The 17,171-nt window shown below is 36.8% G+C and overlaps 1 protein-coding gene across 7 annotated transcripts in view; it reads left to right on the top strand.

Moving 5' to 3' along the window:
• The window catches only part of GRIP1 (glutamate receptor interacting protein 1), a 733,183-nt gene that overhangs the window by 457,437 nt on the left and 258,575 nt on the right, over positions 1-17,171 (top strand). Inside the window, exon 1 of one of the 7 annotated variants that reach the window (XM_077111342.1) lies at positions 2,241-2,492. The exons of the other annotated variants lie outside the window; for them this stretch is intronic. The gene's annotated coding sequence lies outside the window, so the exon portion shown is untranslated. Of the gene's footprint in view, positions 1-2,240; positions 2,493-17,171 lie in introns of those variants that run through there. 7 annotated transcript variants of the gene reach the window in all.

Raw genomic sequence — 17,171 nt, 5'->3', positions numbered from 1 at the left:
GAAGACATACCACTTTTGTGCATAGTGCATTTCCACCTTCTTCTTCCACTATTGGACAACCCAACCAAATTGAATACACACTCACACACACACACACACACACACACACACACACACACACACACAGACATTTGTAAATACATTTGTATGCATCTATATGTGTGGGTCGTGGCTCTCCTATTCCAGAGTCTTTGTTCCTTCTTCCTGGCTTATCCATTTTCCTCATTTCCATATGTCTGAAACCTACCTCTTTTCAAGGTTTAGTTCAAATACCCTGCCCATAATGAAACTTTTCTGAATTCTACTAAACAGAAGTGATTCCTCTTTTCTCTGTCTTCCCACAAACCTTGCAGGCTCTCGATGGCATTTATCATGCTCTACCTTGGGTTACACATTTATGTGCTGCTTTTATCTTTCCTAGCGGACTACAAGCTGCTTGTGAGGGAAATAATGTATAGCCCATCATTGTTTCCCTATACAGTGCTTAACATGGTTCCTTGCACACTGGTAGTCAGTGATTGTGTGTTGAATTGAACGAGAGAGGGAAGCTGAACTTTGTGCAAATCTCTGCACCCTTCTTTCTGCTCAGGCTTGAGGGACTCAGTTTATTTTATGGAGTATAATTTAGCCTAAGGTGATAAGGGATACAAAGCTGATGGTTTTCCCTAGTCCTTCTATTTGTAATCTTCTATATTCTTTAGGAATCATGCTGCCTCCTGGTAGATGGTGCACCCTGAAGATTTTATAGATAGAATACATTTTTAAAAATACTATCAAAGAGAATCAAGCCAGACCAACTTCAAACATGAAACTGCTAGGGGAAATATCCAAACAATCTGCATTTTGTTTGATTCATAGGAAATATTTCGATCTTTTTTTTCCCTTCTTTTTTGTTATTGCATGTGGTCTTCCTGCTTTTATAAACTACACGAATGTTTGTTTCTTTGCTTAGCCCCCTGTGACTCCATATGGGAAAAAATTAAAATAATGAACTTGTACATTGCCACACATATATTAAAATGAAATTCACAAAATAAACCTAAGTTTATAGTATTCAATGATCAGGATCATTGACCTATCTGATACATTGATCATTGCCTTTAAATTGTAAAAAAAATTAATTATCAAGTTTCCACAATGTTATGCATACAACTAGGAGGATAAATAGGTAGAGAAACATTTCAGTTTCAATTAAAAGCTGACTTTGAACTGCAACCTCCACCAGACAATCTGGTGCTAAAAATTTGCCATAAGTGAACCCCAAATATATGACCAGCATGAGGGATAATCTCACAGACTCTCTCATCAGCTTCTTGCTTTCTGTCTATCTGGCTCTTCTCTGATTAAATCTTTGATTTGGGGATACGTATACATCCCTTGCTGTGTTTGACCTGAGAGGGGGAAGAAACAGGTATCCAGATCTCATATAGGTCTGACTACGATAAATATTTAGAACTGGGAGCACCAGAACACTAAACGATGAGGAAAGAAAAGGCATACTATTGTACCGTGTCTGAGGAGTGATTTTCAAAACACTTAGCAACCAGTATGGCCAGGCTTGGGCAAGAGAGAAGACCAGGTCCCTAATCTGGTTCCTGCAGAGCCAGACTGTGCTGCTTAAGTTGCTGATGGGAATTTAAGTTGCTAATTAACTTAAGTTGTTAATGGGAAGGTCTGATGGCTTCTAGGTGAGGCAGGGCAAGGCCAGGGTGGCAAGGAGGCACAGGTCGGGGAAAGAAGGGGCTCAGGGTAGCAGATTTTACCAGGTATTTTGAAAATACTTCAATATTTTACCACCTATATGGTCATTCTAAGGCAAAGCAGCAGGATATCAAACACAACCAGCCTATGTGTGCAGTATTATGATGGAGATTTTAAAATGGAAAAAAAAAGTCACGTGTTAGAGAGGAGACTGAAGCATGTAGCTAGTAAAAATTAGAACTGGGTTTAACCCAGATTTTCCTAATTCAAACATCCATGGTCTTTCATCTGTAATAGTCACTAATTTGTACTGAAAAATCCAGAGGAGAAGGAGGACGGTCATGACTTAAAAGGAAGTGCCTTTTAAGCTGGGCCTTTAAAGTTGAAAAGTATTGTATTATTGTATCTCAAAAAATATATGACATCAGATTACTCTGTTCCATCCCTAGTAAAAATGTTTTTATTGTTCTTTTCCTACTTCCCATTAGCATCAATCTCCTTAGAGCTAAAACTTAATCTAATGCTTAGATTCAGGGTAGACATGAATGAACTTAGGGGAGTCCTAGAACCCTTTGTGTTTGTGTCCACCAGTGTGCATTTTTGTGGGAAGAGGCTCCATGGTTTCCCTCTGATTCTCAAAGACCTCTATGTAACGCACAAAGATTAAAGGCCATTGCATTAGAGGAAACTAAAAGCTATTCCACAGATGGGAGGTTTAGGTATTATGATGTCATGCAATGTAATATTCTGAAAACACAGCATATCTACTTGAATTTCAAAGGGCTAAAAAAGTGAGTACTCTCTCTTTGGCACTTATGTATATTTGTTATCACATGACTGACATTTTTTTCCTGGCACATCCCAGTGAATGCTCTAAGCATTTTAGAGAAATTAAAGACAGGAATTTGACACCCAGTCATGGCAGACACTACTGACATGTTAGCTGTGACCATCTTTTAGAAACAGCCATTTTCCTCATGTTAAAAAAAAAAAAGGCACTCATAGTACCTACCTTTTACAGTTATTATGTTAGTGTTTGAGGTCAAGTGGGACTAAAGGGGTCATCAATGCTAAAGTGGTAAAAGATTGGAAGACCCACTATTCCCCACTAAATTTTATTCCTTCCAACATTCACTCCTTCTTGCTCTTTGGTATCAATATACCATCACTATTAATAATGGTGAAATCTCTCCTTTTGTCTTCTTATCTTGCTTTCCCTCTCCCATCAGTGGGGTAGGAATTGGAAGTAGGGAAAGAAAATTATGACATGATTCTGGAGACTTGCCATGTTTTAATGTAGCAAATGAAGAATATCTCAGGATTCCAGAATTAATTACTCATTCAAAGATTAGCAAGGATTCCATGAGTTTTGTTGTCCACTCCTATTTAACTGAAATCCTGTGTACCTTTTTTTGTGTGTGTTTAGAGTTTTTTGAAAGATGAGTGGACATTGCAGCCCTTTTGAGAAAGCCATGCCAAAGTCCGTTAAGAAACATCATTTTACCACTTCTGAATCTTCTCTTCCAGCAACTTTAATCCTGAACAGCATTTCCTTTAATGCTGATGGTTCCATTCAATATAAAGAAAAGCCATATTCCTCTGCCTCTGAAGCCCTGGATGCTTACATTGATGATTTTAATTTAAGCTGTGAGCCTCCTGACAATGATTCAAAGGTTAGCCTGGATCAGAGTCCTCTTGAACTTCCTACTAAACCAAACAGTGGTAAGCTTTCATTTTCTCCGAGTTTAATTTTTAATTATCTGTAGAAAGCTGATGCTTTGAGAAGATATACTCTGACTTTCTTCTCCTTTCTTGGAAAATGACTGTCTTAAATTCATGAATCCTTTTATAAATTGTTATATAATTTTCTGATTCAGGAGCTTTTCCAGCAATGGAATTCTCTGAATTGAGAGTTAATTATAGAAAGCAGATCGCTCAGTCTTGATTTCAGAAGGGAAAACCTCTGGCCTTGGTCACAGGTTTTGTGACCATGTAGTTACCAGTCACTTAAATTCTCCAAGCCGAAGTTACCCCTTTTGAAAAAGTAACCACCTTTTGGGGTTATTATAAGAACTGAATGTAGGCATAAACCCTCTGTAAATTGCTGCCAGTATAGGGTCCTGAGGTTCTTTCTAGAGCACAGGAAAAGAATACTCTAACAGGGTCAGGTGACTTCAAGGCAGGTTCCTACTCAGCCAGTAACAGTTGGGAGTTTAGAAGAGTTACTTACTCTTCCTGGATTTTAGTTTCCTCACCTATATTATGAGGGGATTAAACTATATGAGTTTCATACTTTCAAAATTCCATAGTATATACATGGAAGAAAAATGAAATTCATGGACTGTGGTATTTCTCATTTTAAAAATGGTCATTTGTAGACACTTAAAAAATACCATCCAGGAAAACTAAGTGTGAATTCTGAATTTGTAGCTAACTGACTCTGACGCCAATGGGGAAATAAACTTTTTTCATACCAACTTCTGTGATCTATGAAAATGGGGCTAATAACAATAGCATCTGTTCCTCCTGTATACATAATTTTGAGACTATTGATGTACACAAAAGAACAATGGAGAACTATACATTATTCTACACTTTTGTTGTCATTGATTTTAGACTATAAAAATAGTATGTGCTGGGCAGGCCACGGTGGCTCAGCAGGCAGAGTTCTCACCTGCCATGCTGGAGACCCAGGTTCGGTTTCCACTGCAGAAAAAAAAAAAAAGAGTATGTAAACATGTTAGCATGCAGTATACATGATAAGAAGCAGCTTCTTTTCATTATTTCATAAGTGAAAAGACTTAGAGCTAAATGAGGACTTTAAAGATGTGAGACAGTCCTACATGGAAGAAAACCAGGTCTCCTTGTAATATAACATTGTATATTATAATATTTGACATCATTTAATGGGCACCATGATATGGGGATTGAGCATGAAAGTATGGCTTAAGTATCTCTATTATTTATGCAGTTGAAGTGCAAAATATATTGTAATTTATTCAGCAATACTGCTGGTTTTCCATTCTTTTTTTTTTTTTTTTGAGGTTTAATGGCTGGTGAGAGTTTTCTGTGTCAGTTTTTCTCCTGAAATACACAGAAAAGAGACTGTATAGCTGGTGTTTTTAAAGGTTTGGAATGTGAATCAGGCAGTTGCCCTTTCCCCATTGTCCTCTCGATTTATTAACTCCTCCATTATGCTATTTGAACACTTCTTTGTAAAGGAAAATGAAGTCTTTTTTTTTTTTTTTATAAAAGTAGCATGTACTTATGGCAAAAAAAAAACTTTTCAGAAAACCTAAGAAGAAAACAAAAACCAACCATAATCCTACACCCAAAGAAACTACTATTAATAACCCCATATAAAAATAATAATAATCCCATGTAAATATCTCTTTATTCTATAGATATGCATATATACACATATATGATAGAATTGTACTGTGCACACTATTCTGTAATCTTGCTTATTCCTTTACCAATCTATTGTGAACATCTTTTCATTTCATTAAAATTGTTCTGTATCTTTGCATTAAATGGCTACATGGTATTTCATTGTCCCTGTTAGGACATTTTGTTTGTCACTAAAATCTTTACTATTCAAAATATTGTAATCACCATCCTTTTTTTTCCTTAGGACATATTCTTAGGAGTGGAGTTGCTGGGTCAAATGACATGTACATTTTTAAAGTTTTGATTCATATTGTTAAATTGGCTTACAGAAAGGACATATCAAATTTATACCCTCCCACCAACAGAGTATAAGATCCTTATTCCCCCATAATCTTACCATGCATGGATTTTATGAACCTTTTTAATCCTTGTCAATCTGCTGGATGAAAATTGATATCTTTGTTTATGGGACATTTTCTTTTTTCTTTGCCCAGTAATAGTCTCCACATTTTTCGTTTCATACATTTAAATCTTTACTTCATCTAGAATTTATTTTGCTGTTAGATTTAGTAAAAGCCTGATAAATTTTTTTAAAACTTTTTTTATTGTATAGCATGACATATATACAAAGCAAAGAAATAAAAAAGCAATAGTTTTCAAAACACTCTTCAACAAGTAGTTACAGGACAGATCCCAGAGTTTGTCATGGGCTACCATACAATCTTCTTAGATTTTTCCTTTTAGCTGCTGCAGAATATAGGAGGCTAGAAGGCTTAAATATTTTTTTATCATCACAATCGATTTTTTTTCCTTCTTTTGTTTTTGTGAAAAATAACATATATACAAAAAAGCTATAAATTTCCAAGCATAACACCACAATTAGTTGTAGAATATGTTTCAGAGTTTGACATGGGTTATGATTTCACAATTTTAAGTTTTTACTTCTAGCTACTCTAAGATACTAGAGACTAAAAGTGCTATCAATTTAATGACTCAGCATTCATATTCATTTGTTAAATCCTATCTTCTCTGTATAACTCCACCATCACCTTTGATCTTTCCATCCCTCTCTTTAGGGGTGTTTGGGATATGATAATTCTAAATTTTTCATATTGAAAGGGTCTGTCACTAAAATGGGGTAGGGAGATGAAACTATCTGATATTCTGGAGAGGCTGGGCTAGGTTTCAGGACTTATCTGGACCAGGGACCCATCTGGAGGTTGTAGGTTTCTGGAAAGTTACTGTAGTTCATGGAACCCTTGTGGAATCTTATATATTGCCCTAGTGTTCTTTAGGATTAGATTTTTAAAACTGTTCCACTTGCTACATTTATCATAAGCCAAAATCCCACAGATACTTAGGCTTCTTCCTGAACTTTCTGGTCCACTGATCTGTTTCTTCAGTGTCAGTACTGTGTTTTCATTACAGTGACTTCAAAATAATTTGGGTAGAAAGTTTGGAAGGAGTCATGTCTGTTCTAATCCATTTGTTCTTCCAAATGGATTTGAAAATCCTTCTTCACAATATCCAAATCCTGGACTTTGGATTGCTTAAATTAGATCCCCAACACTCCTGTTGGCCCCGCCAACTGCTTCTCTACCCTTTTGCTACAGGGATCTTTCTAAAGCATAAATCTGCTTCTGTCCTTTGTGTGCTGAAGGTTAAGGTAATGGATCCCCATTATCCTGAATGTAAGGCTTATGCTCCTTAACATGATCTCAAGATCATTGGTGATCTGGCTCCTATTTAATATTCTAGTTTCCATTTTTAATCTTTGCAGTCGCCACACACACATACAAACACCCCTGCCTATCCCACTGCACTCTTGGTTCCAGCCATTCTGAACTGCTCCTACCCCATGGAATGCACAAAAACACTGCTGCCTCCCTGCCTTTCAAGTGCTGTTCCTTCTCCAAGTAAATGCTTCTGGTCTCTATTTAGGTGCAACTTTCCTGATACCACCTCACTCTTCCCTGCAAAGTCCAGTTTAGTTGATCCTATTGTGGCTTCCCTTAGCACCTGTGACATCTCCTAGGATGAAGTGTAAGTTTGTATGGTAAAAACCTGTTTACTAGCTTATCTCCTCTGCTAAACTGATCAGGTCACCTAAGCTCTGTGTCTTGTTTACCATCCTAATTGACCTTGTAACTTGGCACTGAAAGTGCACATTCAAGCCTTGTTGAAGAATGAATCAGCAAGTAATGCACTGCTGCTGTGGCCATGTTATGTGTTTCTCAGACACCATGATCCTTTTTTTTTTTTTTTTAATTCTGAGCTATTCTCACTATTGACAGTATGACTTACAGAAATGTTTTAATCATTGCTCTCCCTTGCATCTCTTTTACTATTATCTAATTTATGATTTGCTTACTCAGAAAAAAAACCAGTGTTAATATTACTTTCCTCTTTCCATCTAATCAACATCAAAACATGGTCTGGCTGGGCACTGCTAGGTGTTGCCAACTGAGGACCTCATGAGACATGTCCAAAGGAAGGAGAGGGATGACCTGCGACATCAGCACCCCTGGGAACCCTTTCAGCTCTTCACAAAGTACTTGACTGATGATTCCATTGAATTAACTTCTCAGAGATTCACGGCCACCACTTATTCGTTGTCTCTGATTTATTTAGGCTCATCCTTTTAGACTCACCTCAGATGTTGCCCACAGTTTTGTCAGAGCCTCCCCTGGCCGGCTTGCCTGCTGTTGCTCTTGGATGCCTGTAGCACTTGGGAAGTTCTTTGCACTCACCATGTTTGAGTACGTGTGTCTGTTTCTGTGTCTGGGAATGAGTTCGATGAGAATCTCTGTGATTTCCATAACCTCTGGCATAGTTACTGGAATGGCACTAAACTGACAAATTACCCTAAAGGATTACTACCCTAATGCATCAGTAAAGCTGTAGTTGTCTAAAATTAAGAAAAGTGTGACTGTTTCTACTAGATGTGCTTAATACCCAGTCTCCTCTAACATGTCTTAAATATTACTCAGAAATTTAGGTGATTCAGAAAAAACGTTATTGGAACTCGGCATTGAGCTTTTCATTGGCTACTGACCTTAATGTTTTTCTGTTCCTTCTTTTTCTCCAACTGGTGTTTACAAATTGTTTCTAGGCCATATGTGTTCTGTTTTGGCCTTTAAAGTCAAGACATTTTCCTTTGCGTGGAAAACGTGCTTCAGGGGAACCAGAGAGAAGATTCTCTTGAAGGATTATGGCAAAACCCTGTGTGAGTTTTACATGAAACATTAATCCTTTGAATACTCAGCTTTTAGTTTTTATGCTCATGTGTGGAGAAAATGCTCCAACACCTCTATAACAGCGTATTTTGTGGATGAAAAAGTAGTTCTTCTTTTACAGGATTGAAAAATCATAACGATTGATTTGAAGGTAGACGGACTGAAAACCAAAGTAGAGTTTGAATGGACATAAGACAGAAAAAATCCTTAACCCTCCTAAAAGCACCTTTGACAGACATTTTCTGAGTCGTCTATTCTACCTTGAGTATGTCTGGGACATTTGCCATATATTTGTAGTTTTTAGGTAGAAAAATAAGAAATATGTTTAGAAGTCATTGTGTTACTTTAAGGATGGATAATTTATTTTTCAATGTATGCTTGGCTGATGTCACTCTAGGAGCATTTATTTTCTGCCATGTGTTAAGCACTGCACTGGAGATTGGAGATGTAGGGTAAAAATGTGGTTTCTGTTCTAAATAACCATGCTCCATGCCTTCAAGGACCTCTTAGTTTATCAGTTGTACAAATAATATCAATGCTTATAATACAATGCGGTATGTGCTGAGATGGAAGTTTGCATAAGATTGCTCTGTGAACAAGAGGACAAGCTCCTAAAGCAAGGTGGAGGGTCAGAGAAGACTTCCCAGAGGAAGTACCCCTTCAGCTGAATTTTAAAAGCCAAGTAGAAAAATAGCAGGTCAAAAAGAAATAAGGGAAGAGCGCATTCCAGAGAGAAGTGTAGGTATGTGGAAAGATATAGGGTGCAAACATGAGGTTATTCAGGATATGGTAGACGTAAGAACTGTTGTTTAATTCTATCTCTTTAGAGTTTGTCTCAGATTCTATTTTAATTCTACTGGTGAAACTGTGCTTGGAATAAATTCATTCAGTTCCTCATATGTGTCAGACAGTTTTTGTTCATTCTCCTGTGTGATAATTTTTAACAGAAAAATGGCAATGAGGATTTTTGTTGCAGATGTTTTCTACAACTTTAGTCTCTGAAATTTTAGACTTTCACACTAGAAAATGCAAAAAATAATTTTTTAATTAAATATGAATTTGGTCACAGTTCAAGGAGACATTTTATGCTGGATTATTTCTCAGTCTTCTCTATGGTTCTCTCTAATTCCTGGAATAATTAAGTTCTTAATAGCCTCACTACCTGTGATGGTTAATTTCATGTGCTAACTTGGCTCCGTTCTGGTGTCCAGTTGTTTAGTCAAGCAAACACTTGCCTTGTTACTGTGAGGGTTTTTCATGGATTTAAATCATTAGTCAGTTGGTTGCATCTATAGCTGATTCCATCTACAAACAACAGAGGAGGTTACCTTCAGCAACGAGTGAAGAATCATCCAATCAGTTAAAGGCCTTAATGGGAGAACCAAGTCCTGTAGTCGGAAAGAAGAATTTCTGTCTCTACTTCAGCCAGCCAGTACCTCCTGGAGAATTCATCAAAACCTTCATCAGAGTTCCCAATTTGTGGCCTACCCTACAGAATTTCTGTGTATGTATGTACGAATGTATGTGTGCATGTATGTATGTGTATATATATATCCTATCAGTTATATTCCTCTAGCGAACCCTAATATACTACCTGAGTCATTTTCCACTTATTACTCAGTCCCTTATAGACCATCTCAATTTGATCTCCTTTCCTACCACTGCACTCAGGTAGGTTCCTTGAGGCTGATGTCTCACCCCCAGCCACCCACCCTAATCTACCGTACACATCATGCTGCCTTACTCCATGTGCTTTCACAGAGACCTTCCCACTTGCTTGGAATGCCTCTCTCTCCCACAGAACACACACCTTCATATATCTAATCTTGCTCACTCCTTGAAACCCAGCTCAAGCTCAGCCTCTTCCAGAACCTTTTCTGCACAGACGCCTTGCCTCTGTGTTCCCTCCTATGGCACCTGGTTTATGTATGATATATATATATATATATTTTATATATATATATATATATATATATATATATATATATTATATATATATATATTATATATATATATATTATATATATATATCATATACTTTACACACATGTAAAGTATTATATTGCACATATGTAATATATGCTACTAATAGTAATACTGAACACCTTATAATACTAAGAGCTTTCATAGGCTCTTACTATGTGTCAGGACCTACTAAGTGCTTTATTTACATTATGTCATTTAATCCTCACAACCATCCTATAAGGTATTATCCCTGTATTACAAAGAAACTAAGACACAAAGAGATTATGTAAAATTCCACAGGAAACAGAGCTATAAATGTTACCTCTAGATTTATACCCAGGCAGTCTCATGCCCAAGCCCATGCTTTGGGCCAGCATTACACTGCATGCACTTTATAAGTGTTATAAATAAAACTGTAATATATAAGGCTGAGATGTTAACAAGATCCTAAGAATCACCTTAGACATGATGATCTGAATTTTGAAGCAGGACTTAAATTGACACATTCTGTTCCATAGTTTCTTTCCTTGGTCCATCTTAGTAAGAACTAAGAACTAATCAGTGAGCAGCAGAATAGCCAAAAGGATAAGAAAAGTCCTTAAATTTGTGGGTAGGAGCAAAGACTTGGCTGATTAGTTCTTGGTGCTTTAATTGTTTTGACTCTCATATGAAATTGTATTTTAAGGCACGAAGAAAGAAAGAGTATAGTGGCTGTAGAACTGGACTTTGAATCAGAAGAATGAGGTTGAATTCGATCACTTTCACTGACTGGCGTTGTAACCCTGGGCAAGTTATTTAATCTCACTCTCTTTTTTATTTTCGTACATAAAATGGGAAAAGTAGTACCTATCAGGAATGCGATACTAAGGTCTAAATAAATGATATATTTGAAAATGTGCCTAAAACAGTTGTGTGTCACGTTGTCAGTGCCTCCCAAATAATCTGCTCCCCGTGGTGGAATAAAATGTAAAATACAGCATTTCTTAGTGGTTATGACATTTTTGTTAACCCTTTGCTCCCCCATTTTCGAACATCTCACCCACATGTCAACCTCCAGCCACACCAAAAATATACCTACAATTATATTCACACCCTGAGGGAAAAAGTAACTCTTCTTAGTTGTGTATATAAGCCTACGGCATAGATCTAAATGGCCCTCAACTTTACATGTATGATATGGAGTCTTGGTTGACAGCATCCAAAAGATTTTTTACTGTTCACAGTGTATTTGGTAGCCAGCATGGATTTTGCAGCACTTCTAGTGAAATTGTGATTTATGTAGCTGACTCTTTTAGGCAGTCCTAGTAATTTATTATAGCAGAATTTTGCTTGGTTAGTTATCTGTCCCAGTTATGCCCTGAAACGTGATGTTTTATACTCTAGTTTTTTATGACCTTCCATTTCTCTCTCTCCTACATTATCATATGATAGACTCTTTTTACACTGGGAAATCTATAATGGGGCTGAGCAAGAGTGGGCAGACTTGTGGAATCAGTGGAGGATTCCAGTCTTAATGAAAATTGATTCCCAGAGGACTCCAAGTTTTTAATAGACAAAATAAAAAACTGAGACCTCTAAATTGAGTACATTATTTTCTTTAACTCTTCATCATCTTTTGTAATTAAAAAAAAAAGCTCTTGTAGCAAGGAGAGCAATGTGAAATTCTTAACAAAATGTTTGGGAATGAGATGAATGAATTTTAATTAAGCTGTATTTTGGGGGTCTTGCATAAGAACTAGTTTATTTAATTTTTAATATATATTATACATGTGTTAAATAAGGACATGAAGAATAGATGTGTTTTACAGAATAAGACCTCCACACGCCTGCCACCCCACTTAAAATATAGAATATCGATGACCCTGTACTACCCTATACTTTCCTCAAGGAAATTAGATCCGTTTTTCTCCCCAGATTTAACACCATCGTGAGTTTTGTTTCTGTTTTTTGTTTTGTTTTTTCGCATGGGCAGGCACCGGGAATTGAACCCAGGTCTCCAGCATGGCAGGTGAGAACTCTGCCACTGAGCCACCATCGCACCGCCCCCACCCCGAATTTTTAAATTTATCATTCATCTGCTTTTCTTTATAGTTCCCATTCCCCATCAATATACATTTTGGTTGTTTACAAACAATGCTCCATTTCATTTCCTTATACTGTCTCTTGTTACACCCGTGCTAGAGTCTCTCGTACTATGCCATGGAATTGCTGGGTGGACATCTCTTCCACTGTGCTGGGTCAGGCCAGACTGTCCCACATACTGATGATGCCCATTATCAGTTTATTAACTCCCATTGCTCCAGTATTACCAATAATTGTGATTGTCAAAAGTTTGAGGTTTTTTTTTTTCATCAATCTAAATTACTGTCTCCATGTGGATTTTTTATTTGAATTTTCCTGACAAAGAGGTTGAATATCTGATCTTATTTTTATTGGTCATTATTAGCCATGTATATTTCCTCTTCTTTAAAATACTCATTGATATCTTTGACCATTATTTTTTTCAGTGGGTTACTTGTATTTATTTTACTTTTTTGATTTTTAAGAGTTCCTAATGTATTCTGGATACCGATCCTTTGTTGCTTGTATGTGTGACAATTTTCTTCTCTTAATTCATGTCTTGGATTTCCAGTTTCTTTATAGGCGGCATTTTATTAAATAGCAGCCCTTAATTTTAATGTAGTTATAACTTTATCGTTTATGGTTTCTTATCTAGCTTAAGAAATCGTCTACCTTAAGGACATTAAGATATTTAATTTAATAAAATTCCAGTTAAGGCAAACATGGCTACAGCAGGGAGCAAAAGATAACTGTTGGAAGGATGTTTAAGATTAAATTTGAGACTTCATTTAACAAGTATTTGTTGAGTCTTACTACGAGTCAGATGCAATTCAAAGCCGCAGATGTTTTGCTGTCATGGAGCTTAGATTTTTTTTGATGAGGTGGATAGCAACCAAATGATAATAAAATGCCAGGTAATCATAAATGCTGTGAAGAAAAACTAAAAAGAAAGCCCTGTCATTCAGGCCAGAGAACCCTCCCACCCACGTGACTTTGAAGCACAAGGGCAAGGGTGTGACATTGGAAGTTGCGTGTGGCTGAAAAAATATAAATGACCACCCACAGATAGGGCTTCTAGTCTTTGTTACTATGTCTATAAATTGGGTAAAACTCATCTTATTTGTCAGGCAGTTGTGTGGATTGAATTTGATAACTTGTACGATTCCTTTCACCTTCAAAAATTGTTTAGGATCCTGAGAATATAAATTGTTGTCTTTATTAAATCTCTTTGGGATAAACTGTGTTAGGAGGGAAGATTGTGGTAAGTTTCCATTTTTCGAAAGTAAAAGACCGTCATTCATCTGCAGTCCTGATTCTCTAAATCGATGTCGCAGGAAGAGCAATTTTTCGTCATTTACAATAAAATCAACTTTAGATTCCAGCTGCAGCACTGTCAATGGAAAGCCATTTGTAAAGGAATTTCCTGGTAATTAAGATGACTCTGCAGAGAAAGCTATAAAAGCAAGTCTTCCATGATTGGCTGCGAAAAAGTAAAACACTAAAATTGCTAAGTAATACTATAGATTTCAAAATTTATATGTATCTTTAGAGCTAGTCTCATAAAAGGAATGATTACTTAACAGTCTAAATTCCCGAAAATGGTTTTCATAGTAGGAAAAAAAGTAATACATACTGCTATACTTCTTTATCTATGGACATTAAAATGTAAATTTCACCTTGGAGCGGGTGGAAAATCTTTTCATGGAATGAATGTTAAATTAAATGTGACAGGTGATTATGATTAATCACTACTTATTACCAGAAGAAGACGAAAGAAGCCTTTGTTGCCTAATGAAATATAACACAACACAAAAGAAAAAATGCCAAGATGGACCATTTATTAAGTCAAACAAACCACTACACATCTATCTGAGAAGCTGAATGAAAGCAAATGAATCACATGCATCTGAGGGTTACTCTGGTCTTCTGACTCTCTTGAACCTGAAGGTTCAGGGTTCCTTCCAAATAATCCTCTCAAATATGCTGAAGTGTATAGTTTGACCATCACTGGCAGCTTCTGAAAAAGACTCTGCTAATAGCTATGAATGAAGCCAAGGCTACTTCGGCCGTGACCGGAGGTTGTGTGGCAGAGTGGAGTTGAGTGCAGCCTCTGGAGCACACTTTCCTAGGTCCAGTTCTAGCTGTGTCACATGTGGCCGAGAAAATCTGAGCAAGTTATAAAACCTCAGGTAATTTCTACTCTTCTGTAAAATGGAGGTAGTGGTAACCAAATCCATGTTTTTTCCAATCAAAACAAAAAAAGTGTCCATCTTCATGTATTCAGAAGTTAGTTGTAAAACATTCCTCTTCTCCTTTCTCTACACCCACTTCCTTGTTTGTTTGTTCTTTTTGAATCTATGATACAATTTTCATTTTTAAAGGATGATCTTAAAAATTACAAGTATTCTTGTATCCACTGTCAATGCTAGTTGATTTTCTATCCTTCCCTTTAATAGCCTTTGGGCAAGTCACTTACCTTCCCTGACCTTCAGTTTTCTAATTTATAAATGGTTTTGAAGCCAATTGTTAAGGATTAAATTCCTCCATGAACTAACTCTGAGAATTGCACTGATACTTCATGGATCAGGGCAGGACTATGCACAGTTACCTTAAGCAATGTTTTAACCTTGGATTCAGGTATGGTTCTAGGAATCTTGAAGTGCCTGGAAGTTATATATGTACTGGTGTTTGTGGGTGTGCATTTTTTCTGGAGAAAAAGTCTTTATCTTTCAAAACATTCTGAAAGTAGTTTATGACCCAAAGAAGGTTGAGAACTCCTTCCTCAACATGAGACCAAATAACTTCCTAAAAAGAATTGACTGTAACATGACCAAATGTTTTAATATAAATCAGTAAGGAAAATGTTCATCAGAATGGGTTTGGTCCTCATTGGAAGTACAGTAAAAAAAAAAAAAAAAAAAAAGAGGGTCACAGCTCTAAATATTGGCACCATCCATTAAGGTGAGACATCTTCGAATGATCTTCGAATATTCCAAGCCCACTCACTAGACCTCCCTAAACATAAAGATAGAGTCAAGTTGTTGTTAGAGGGCTTCAAGGGCTTCTATTACGATGGCATTTCCACCCCAATAGCTAGAACTCCTCCCATTTTCATTTCCTGTTCTCCTAGTGCCTTCTGATTATATTTTGCCTCCCATGTAGTTCTGCTTTCAACAAGTATTCTTGTTTCTGTGATAACAATTTCTCATCATACATCAGTCTCATTTTATATATATCAATCCCCTCAGTTATGAGTCCCCTCATTTTACTTAGAAGTAATTTGAGTCCCTTCTAAGAAGTGGAGCCCCTCTTGGTGTGCTAACAGAGCAAGTTTCTAGACCTGCAAGGCAGGCAGATGCAAGGCAGATGGCTGGAATGAGAACCATGATAAAGTCCGCAGGAATTTAGTGCTGTCTTGAGACAGCCCACCAAGATACAATGCTCTCAGCATGTACACCTCCCTGTCACAGTGCAGAGTATATCATGTTTCACTTGGAGTTTCTGTGGGAAAGAATACCTACCTTGAAAGACTAGAGAAGAATTAAATAAAATAATACATGTAAAATACTTAGCCAGCCCATGCAACATATTCAGTATTAATACTTGTTCATTCCATTAAAACACTCATAATTTTAGTTTTCCTAGGCTACTCCAGAAAATACTGTGAAATGGGTCTGATTAGACAATGAGAATTTATTTGCTTACTGTTTTGAGACTGGGAAAATGTCCACATCAAGACATCATCAAGGTGATGCTTTCTCCCTTCAGAATTGGCATTCTGAGCCTGGCTGCCGGTGATCCTTGGCTCCTCTGTCACATGGCAAGGCACATGGTGGCGTCTCCTGGCTTCTTCCTTTTCTTCCAGGTTCCATTTCAGCTTCTTACTCCCTCTGGCTTTTTCTCTTTGTATCTAAATTTCATTCTGCTTATAAAGGACTCCAGCAATACGATTAAGACCCATCCAAATTGAAGCGTATCACATCTTAACCAAAGTAGCCTCATCAAAAGGTTCTACTTACCTTGGATTCGCACCCACAGGAATGGGTTAAATTTAACAGCATGCTTTTCTGGGGTCCATGCAGCTTCAAACCACCACACACACCTTATGACAATCCTCTGCATAGAAAAACTTTCTGAATCAGCTGGCTCACATGGTGGGACAACCATGCCATACACCACTGTAGATAGATGGCCTTGTATTTTAAAAAAGAGAGAGGGAAAGAGAAAAATGCGGCCTCTTCTAGATGTTTTTTAAATAGATGAAAACAATTAACAAAATCAGTGATACACTGTATATGTCTTCAGTATTGCTATTATTGTCATAAAAATTGGGGGGTACAGGTGATGCTCATTTTTCTCATCAAAAAGTTTTCATGTCTATTTCAACACCACCTATAATATCATCTATATCAGAGCAATAGGCAAAGCCAATGAACATATACTTATTAAAAAGTTATAATGTATAAGAGATACCATGCAGGAACAAAAATGAATAAGAAGTTGCACTAGCTCCAATGATTTTTTTTAATGAAATCCATGCCATGGAAATTCTAGCTTTTCTAATTATCTTACTATCAGTCTAATAATAGAAAGCTTTAGTTTTCTTATCTATTATTCCCCAAGTTATCTCAGTAGACAAAGCCAATCTACATGGAGATTTGGTGTTTTTCAGGAATGCTTTTTGGCCTTTTCTTCTCTGTAGGTAACCTTAGTAAAAGTCTAAAAGACATTCTCTTTCAACAGAGGCTTTCATCTGTTTGAAAGTATCCTTTAAGGCCCTAAAAGTATGATGAAATACAGAATACTTTGTGATTCATA

Source organism: Tamandua tetradactyla, chromosome 7 (assembly GCF_023851605.1).
Source record: "Tamandua tetradactyla isolate mTamTet1 chromosome 7, mTamTet1.pri, whole genome shotgun sequence".
In the NCBI taxonomy this organism is placed as follows: Eukaryota; Metazoa; Chordata; class Mammalia; order Pilosa; family Myrmecophagidae; genus Tamandua; species Tamandua tetradactyla.
This window is presented reverse-complemented; position numbering and strand designations above follow the sequence as displayed.